Consider the following 9,243-nt stretch of genomic DNA (forward strand, 5'->3'; position numbering starts at 1 on the left):
TTGCGCACATTGCATTCCAAAATAATGACTGTGTTTTCTTCGAAAGGTGCAAGAGAAGAACCATCGTTTCAAGATTTTAAGATTGGAAGGAACCTTAGCCATACGACAAATCTGTTAGCAAAGCAGACTTATGTAGCCGCCTCTTCAAATCCTCCCCCACTCTTCATAATCTGTTCAAACCAGGCTCATGTCAATCAATGCCCCTCAAGGAAAGCACTAACTTCTTTAAACTAAGATAAGAGTACTTCTCCTTCTTAACAGCTTGTTGTTATTGAAATAAAGTTCTGCTTGAAGACAGGTGCTTAAGAAGACGCTAAAAGTCACCAGATATATGTTAAGATCATAACTACATCAAATTTCTTATGATAGATTCATAGATCATTGGAGTTTCTGGGAGAAGTTTAATTAAGAAAGACCTGTAAAATGAATTTCATGCATTTTGTTACTCATAAAAAGTTGTTAATTAGCCTTATTAGAATATATAATTACTGCGTTTGGTAGTCTCCTTGGAGCATCTTTTTCATGATATCACTTCTCTCAAACAAACAACAAACAGTAATCAGATAAAAACCACTTCCTCATTTATACTAAGAGCTAAAAAAAAATCACTTTTCACTGCTGCCTATTGAATTCCATCAGAGTTAAATTCCACCTAAACCTCATCTTACATTTTACAGGAATTACGAAGCTCTACCAAACAACAGGCTCTTACAGTCACTCGTTGCTACATTTTATGACCACTATAAACCCCGATATTTCTCGCATTTCGCAATCAACGTCGATGCTCTCTTGCAATTCGGGTTGGTAACGTTGGGTAATCACAACCTAATTCTTTAATCGGTTTGGCCATGTTCTACGCTGTCGTTTCATTGATTAAAAAAAAAAAAATCTTCTACGCTGTCGCTGGTCAAAATCATTCCCCGAAACCGACCGAACGCGTGGCACGAAGTGAGGGTTCGGGTGGCCAGGATGAGGCGAGCGCGCGCTGGGGGCGGCCCCCGCATCGGCGCTGCCGCCGGCCGCGCTCGTCAGCACCAGGCGTGGTCGGCTGGAGATTACAATAAAAACGATTGATTAGTGGCCATGAAGCCATCGAGATCTTTATCTCAAACCATAAGCAAGAACGCCAAGCTTATGATGGCTTTTACAATTGCTGATGTCGTTATTAGCTGCTATAGTTTAAGATTTTTATTCTACATATAGAGACAATCTAATCTAATGGTTACGAAGTGATTGTCGTTGGAGTTTCAGTAGCCAGCCAGCCAGCCAGCGTGCGGACTCGGTGTTGATATTTCTCTTGACTCTTGTGGCGTGATGGAGGAGACGACGTCGTCATTTGCATTAGTGTAATCTTTTATACATGAGATGAGAGTCCGATCGACAATTTTTCTTTGTTTCTTCGTGAAACTCGGAGATAGAGTCATATGAGCACACATAAGCGTGTCCGACCCTAATATGCATCTTCGAAGGACAGAGTTGCTTCGATAAATCTTGAAATTGGTAAAATAATTATAAATGCACCGCTACTATTCCTAACCTAATAAGCACATTTGATGGACTGAGCTTCGATAAATCTTAAGATTGATAAAGTCACTATACAAATATTACTGTCAATGATATGACGTCTAAAGAATAAAAAAACACCACTAAATCCTGAAAAATCCAAAAAAATATGATCACATATGTCAAATCAAAAAATTGAACCAATTGGATTGGTTCCTAAAAAAACCTAAGGAACTAAGGTACGCCCAGTTCGCGTGAGGCGATTTTTCAAGCACATGTCATTTATGACAAGCTAATTAATATAAGGTCTATTGTAACATAATTAAGTAAAAAAAATACTACTAAACTAGTAGTAGCTATAGTCCTCAAACTTCATCTGTGTGCTGAACTAATTAAGAATAATCCACGTAATATATTTCTCGGAAATTAGAAATTGAGATCGCTTGATGTGCTCCAGCCTGGAGCATAAGCTGTCAAATTGATTTCTTCCATTAAATCCACTGATTTGTAATCACAACTGACAGATGTGTCCAGAAGCAAAGCAATACACCAGATCCACAGATACGAAAATGTACTACATCATCATTATACACTAGCAACCTCATGCTGGCTCCAAGCCTTACAACCCATGAGTCTCAGAATGCAAAATATATGAAATTGAAACACATTGAAGATTTCAGATTCAGTTAATACTATACAAAGAAAAATATAAACTTTTGTCATTTATTAAGCATGATTACAAATGTAATGACGATAAAGACGCGGCATTTTTAGCTAGTAGTAGCTGATCCTGATCCAGTTCACACCGCGAGCACTGCCAGTGCCAGCCTAAGAAAAGATCAAGGCTTCATTAAATCGGGGTATCAGAAGCCAAGCTATACACAGATGACTGCATAGGACAACAACCATCATCAGACTAGTGCTGGACATGTACCCGATCTAATTGCCAGTAAACAAAGCTTTGGTGATGCTATCGTGTAGCGAATAACTAATGATTGATGGTCTGGTTGATTACTTTGCATGAAGCATTTTTCGGTTGCATCCGACGTAGATCCTTCAGCTGGTAGCTGGTCGTAGCCTAGCTGGTGTACTGCATGTTCTGTTTATATGTACACTTCCCTTTTTTGAAAGAAGGAAGTGAGATCCAACTAAGTCGATGGTACTTTTAAGCAAATCTTTATGCTATCAGTTTATTGCTTTGTTTCCTGCTTAATTATCTGGGGTTTCTTTGTACGTCCAAAAAAAAAAAACGCTTCAATTATATGAAAGTCGATTAGTGAATCTTATTGGCAACCCTTTGTTTGTGCTAAATCAATTTGTTAAATGTGATTTGGCAGATCTTCTTCCTACCAAGAACTATTTTAATTTCTTTTGCTTAGCCCAAAATACAATATTTAGAGAATCCGTTCTGTTCATAAACCAATCATTAGCTAGGCTTCCCTTATCATTGGTCTGGATGCAAAAATAAATAAAAAACGAACAGACCTACACCTACTACTAGCAGTAGATGTCAATCAGCTAGGTATTTTGAAGACAATTCAATACAACAGATGGAGTTGAGGAACTGGTCAGGAATTAACTAGTACTAGATTGGTAGCGTCTTCATTTTTCAATGTTCACAGGAAAGTGATGTTTTCTCAGTCAATAGATCATGTCCAAATCAGGATTAAGCTAAAAAACTGATCTTCCATTCCACCACTGTTCGAGAGCGTTCCATTCTGCCCACCTGGCCTGGCCCTCGGGGTTAGTTGAGATATTTGACAAGTCTACTCTCCACTGCATCGTTATGTTCATTCGATGAAGACTGTAACTCTGAGAAGTTGACCCTGCCTTTTGTGCTATCGGTCTCTTGGGTGTTGGCCCTTTCATTTGGATGGACTGATACATCATACAGCATCATGTCTGCATTAAAAAAGGTAACTTTCACCATCGTAATTTTGTATATGTGGCCTGAGTGAATCAGAGATTTCTAGTTTCTGTAGCCTGCTGAGTGAATTGCATCATAAGCCCATCAGCTAGACCAGTTCCACTGCACGCATCTCTGAAGCTCTTCTTTTTCAGAATTAATTCCTCTTGGACAAGAATTCAATCTAAGAACAGCGTAACAACACCAGTCACCAGCAGAAATATTCAGTACTCCTATATGGCCTTAATTTGCTCATGACAATAATCATCTGCGCTTGTGGCTGTGCCTTTCTGACGATCCATGCATCAAGTAGCCCTCACGTCATGCCATGCTGTTGGCCGGCCCCTCCATGATTCGACCGGGGAGACGCTGCTGCCCATGGAATGCATGGAGCAGACGAAAACCCGAGACGATTCTGCCCATTATATTCGATCGATCATCGATGCATGGATCGGCCAGCGACGACTGTACATGCATCCACAGCCGCACGCCGTCTGTGACAGGTGGTCGATGATCGGAAGGGTCCAAGAGAAACTGTTTGGTGTTCGCTTCACGTCAGTTGACACTTGACCGGACCTGATTAGGGGGCTCCGGAATGGCACTTCTTGCATTGCAGTGCTGCAGCATTATCTCCCTCTGCCTGCAGCTGCAGGGGTTGCTGCGCTATCTTCAGTTCAGTCAGCACATGGTGATGACACAGCGCGGGGGAAACAAACTGTCAATCGGCGCAGCCGGCCAGCTTGCGATTAATTCAACTGCCGGCTTGTGAGCTTTCTGTATGGATCTCTCTCTCTCTCTCTCTCTCTCTCTCTCTCTCTCTCTCTCTCTCTCTCTCTGTCTGTCCTAGGACCTTTTCAGAGTCTCATCTAGCTCGTGCCGTTCAGTAACTGGAACCTAGAAGTAGAGGGTGATCCATAATCCATTCCATCGCATGGAAGTAGTTGGGTTTAGTTGATGTATCTGCATCTCTGGATGCCTTTGATGGTACGTGAAAATGCTTACATTTTTAAAGAAAGTAGGAGTACATCGAAATATTATCTGGGCTCACTTTTCCTTTTTCTCTGATGTGGCAAATGCTGCTGCAGATGTTAAGCAACTTTCCCAACGTTAAGCAGCTTTCATCAGGAAAGCTCTGAGATCCATTTCATTTCGCAGAGATCGCGCTGAGGGGGATTTGCTTGCCATCTGAATTTTGGGAGCGATGCATGGGTCCATCCTCCTTTCTGACATCATTAGCAGATAAACAAACCGTGGAAAGGGAACCGGCCATGTGCTTGCAGCTCGTGGATCTTACGCTATTTGAGGGACTGGACTAAACCGCACGATCAAAAAAGATGATTATATAGGAAATAAACGTTAGGGGCACAGCCCTCCCTGCTCGCCATTGTCCATACATGTAGACCATCACCTGAAGAAAGAAAAGTCTGAGAGCCAGTGGAAGCATCCAGCTCCATGCATGTTTATCTACTGGAGTGAGTGGCAACTAACTAACCCTTCACAGTTTTCTAAGCAGATCAACTTTCCGGATGAGTCAGAGTCACCCCACGGCCCACGCGGCCGGCCCCTTTCAGTTGCGTGTGGGACCCATGCAGAAATTCTACAGCTGGGCCTTGTTTACTTCCATCCAAAATCCAAAAACTTTTTAAAATTTTCCGTCACATCGAATCTTTAGACGCATGCATGAAATATTAAATATAAACGAAAATAAAAATTAATTACACAGTTTGGTCGAAATTTACGAGACGAATCTTTTGAGCCTAATTAGTCCATGATTGGACAATAATTACCACAAACAAACGAGAGTGCTACAGTGTCGCGAAAACTGTGTGCTATGCTCCAATCCAAACAGATAGAGTACTTGCGAACAGTGAGTGATTCAGAGACAAGTGGTACCATAAAAGATGATCGTCTTGTTCTGAATCTCCGAACCTGAAACAGGGTATCCAATCACTGTCCGTGAAAGCCTCCCCACCTGATTCATTCAATTTATTGAAGATTGGCCCAAGGCATTAGTTACAAGAAGAAGAGGGGTTGTCGTAGTGCTGTACAAAAAAACTATGGAGATCTACATGTATCGAGTTACTAAAACCTGTAAGAATTAGCACCAGGCATCAGTAACATATCGCTGTTTCCTTGGGATTATGGGTCGCCACGCCTCAGCATCAAGGCAATGCATGCTTGCAGCACCTGCCTGAGCTCTCGTTTCTGAAGATGAATGCATTGCGACGCTTCCACAGTTGGCAGCAACAGAGGGCGAAGAAGCCGCTGTACTGCATGGATCCTGGGCAGGTTTTCCATATTCTGAATCGAGGCGTCATCTGCAACTGGTAGACTGACCGCATTCCAGAACGCTCTTGCAAAATTGCAATGAAGCAGGATATGATCCGTTGCCTTCTTTGAGTTTCCACAAACTTGACATGTTGGGGTTGTTAACAATTTTCTTCCCCAACAGGTTCTGTCGGCACTGAATTCTTCCTTTGGAGGCTAGCCACATGAAAAATTGCACTCTCGATCGGCGGCACGGAGTTTTCCCATATTGTAGATAGAGGATGAGTCTAGTTTCCCATGGCCACAGTCAAAATGGGATTTCCCTCCGGTCGTTTCCTGCCCTGCGAGAGAGTTGTTTGCTCGATGATAGAATTGATCTGGACATCAGTGCATTTCGGATGGCCGCCCATATGTACCGTAGAATTTACCAGTGTTGTTGATTCGCGAATGTTCTGGTGACAATTTGCAGGTAAGTGAAGTACAGAGATCAAACAAAGGGGGACGAGATAATACGTTTATAAACCGAAAAAAGATGAGACAGCACTAGAAGTAGGTCGCGTGGTTATGCAGAGCTAAGCAGCCGCCATCATGGTGTCTGTTTGCCACAACCACAACCTCTCTGTAGTGCAGGTCCAAGAGTGAGCCCGGCCGGCCCGGCGGCCTTGCCGCTTTTCCAACAACGCAGCTGAAAACACGGCGGCATGCCGGCACCCAGAACCAGAACACACCCAACCCTGTCTGCCTCCCACAGCGTCGGCCACCGTCGATCTCCATGGGTGGACCACGGGTGACAGACACCGCAGGAATTACTCCTAAAACGCACCTACGAACGGACAGACCACGCACGCCGGCTGCGCATCTACGCCGTCGCCGCCCCTGCCCGGCCTCAGCTCGTCGTGGGCTCTGATGGCTGATGGCAGATGGCAGATGGCAGATGGCCCGCGCACACATGGAGCACGTACGGCGGTGCGTGGCCGCCGCCGGTGGTATAGGTCGTGGGCTCGTGGCGAGCCTTGTCATATATTCTTTTTTGCTAATAGCGAATGCGCTTCCGGTGCAAGGGCCACCGCTACCTGGCTGTCGTGGACTCCTCCCGGCCAGCTCTCATCAAGCTATAGCTAGGCGGCCGTTGGGGTTTGATGAGTTGCCCTGCTCCAACATCCGAACGACCTCAACCGGCTCTTGATGAGCAGACAGTAGTACTACGTTCAAGACTAGCATCAGGAGTACTAGCAGCCGTGGTGGTGCGTGGCCCCGAGGCCCAGCTAGCATCGTATTCGTATCGCAATCGGCATCACGCTACAAGGAGACAACGCGCGCGGGGCAGACCATGTGGAAGGTTAAGGCCTTGTTTACTTTAAAAATTTTTGCAAAATAGGAATCGTAGCACTTTCGTTTGTATTTGACAAATATTATCTAATTATTAACTAACTAGACTCAAAAGATTCGTCTCGTCAATTTCGACCAAACTGTACAATTAGTTTTTATTTTCATCTATATTTAATACTCCATGCATTCGTTTAAAGATTCGATGTGACAGGGAATCTGAAAAATTTTACAAAATTTTTGAGGAACAAAACAAGGCCTAAAGAAATGGGAAATGGTGTGTGGCGATTTTTTTTATTTTTAACCCAAATTTGAAACATATTTCAAATTTGACCAGATCATGAAAAAATTTTCAAAACTAGACCGTTTGGACCCGCCACCATGCATGGCGGGGCAAATACACATAACCCCGCCATACATGGCGGCGGGGTACTACTGCTAACGTGGCATGGTACTTGCTGACGCGGCTAACACGTGGCGGGGTACGTGGCAATGAGTACCCCGCCACGCATCATGGCGGGATGCAACCCCGCCGCGCATCATGGCGGGGTGCTCCCTGTCTGACAAAACAGTCCACTCCATGCTTTCTCTGCGTTCCCTGATGGCATTTTCGTTAATTTGTGTTAATTATTGTCTGTAAACTGCAGTAATTATACAGTTTACCTGTAAATCACGAGACAAATCTTTTAAGTCTAGTTACTTTATAATTAGATAATTTTTATTAAATAAAAATGAAATTGCTACAGTGTTAAAATCTAAAAAGTTTTTAGATCTAAACAAGGCTATAGTGTGTATGTGTGGAGAGAGAGGTCAGGCTACGCTCGTATGGGCAAGTAGTCTAGGGTGTTGGACCTTGTTTAGTTCAAAAAAATTTTGCAAAATTTTTCAGATTCCTCGTCACATAAAATCTTTAGACGTATATTTCTAACTTAAAATAAATTTATTCAAAAATTAGATTTAAATATCTATCTAATGATACTAATTTTATATTATAAATATTAATATTTTTAATAAATATTTAATCAAAATTTTTTTATAAGAAGCGAAAACGATAAATATTTAGGAATAAAGAGGTAGCACATTACAACACACTTGCGCTGCTGTAGCCCTGGAGCAGCACACTGCGCAGCACTGTAACACTGTAGCAGGCACTGTAGCACTGTACTAGTTGTATTGTGCTACCTTTTTATTCCTAAATATTTGTCGCTTTTTATAAAATTTTTTTATTAAATATTTATAATATAAAATTAGTATCATTAGATAAATATTTAAATCTAATTTTTGAATAAATTTATTTTAAGTTAGAAATATACGTCTAAAGATTTTATGTGACGAAGAATATGAACAATTTTGTAAAATTTTTTAGGAACTAAACAAGGCCCAACAAGGCCCAACACCCTAGATTGCTGATGTTGCCCATGCAAGCGCAGCCTGACCCCTCTCTCTCCACACATACACACTATGGGCTGGCCTTGTTTAGATCCAAAAACTTTTTAGATTTTAACATCGTAGCAATTTCATTTTTATTTAATAAAAATTATCTAATTATAAAGCTAGGCTTAAAAGATTACTCTCGTGATTTACAGGTAAACTGTATAATTAGTGCAATTTACAGACAATAATTATCACAAATTAACGAAAGTGCCACCAGGGAACGCAAAAAGAAAGAAGGGAGTGGGCTGTTTTGGGAGCACCCCGCCATGATGCGCGGCGGGGTTGCATCCCGTCATGATGCGTGGCGGGGTACTCTTTGCCACGTACCCGCCACGTGTTAGCCACATCAGCAGGTACCATGCCACGTTAGCAGTAGTACCCTACCGCCATACATAGTGGGGTTCTGTGCATTTGCCCCGCCATGCATGGTGGCGGGTCCAAACGGCCTAGTTTTGAAAATATTTTCATAAACGGGAAAATATGTTTCTAAAAATAAAAAAAATTATGTGTGGCAGCCAAATGAGCTACTAGTACTAGTAGGTTTTCTTGTTCTTTTCTTTTTTTGAGAGAGCTTTTTTTTCTTTGACAAATAAGAGGTACTACTACTACTAGTTGTTGTTGTTATTGTTGTTGTTGTTGTTATTGTTGTTGTTGTTGTTGTTATTGTTGTTGTTGTTGTTATTGTTGTTGTTGTTGTTGTTATTATTATTATTGTTGTTGTTATTATTATTATTATTATTATTATTATTATTATTATTTAGCAAATATACTAGTAGTAGCTATACTAGAGGATCTCGAGGGTTAGA

Source organism: Sorghum bicolor, chromosome 9, assembly GCF_000003195.3.
Source record: "Sorghum bicolor cultivar BTx623 chromosome 9, Sorghum_bicolor_NCBIv3, whole genome shotgun sequence".
NCBI classification, from domain to species: domain Eukaryota; kingdom Viridiplantae; phylum Streptophyta; class Magnoliopsida; order Poales; family Poaceae; genus Sorghum; species Sorghum bicolor.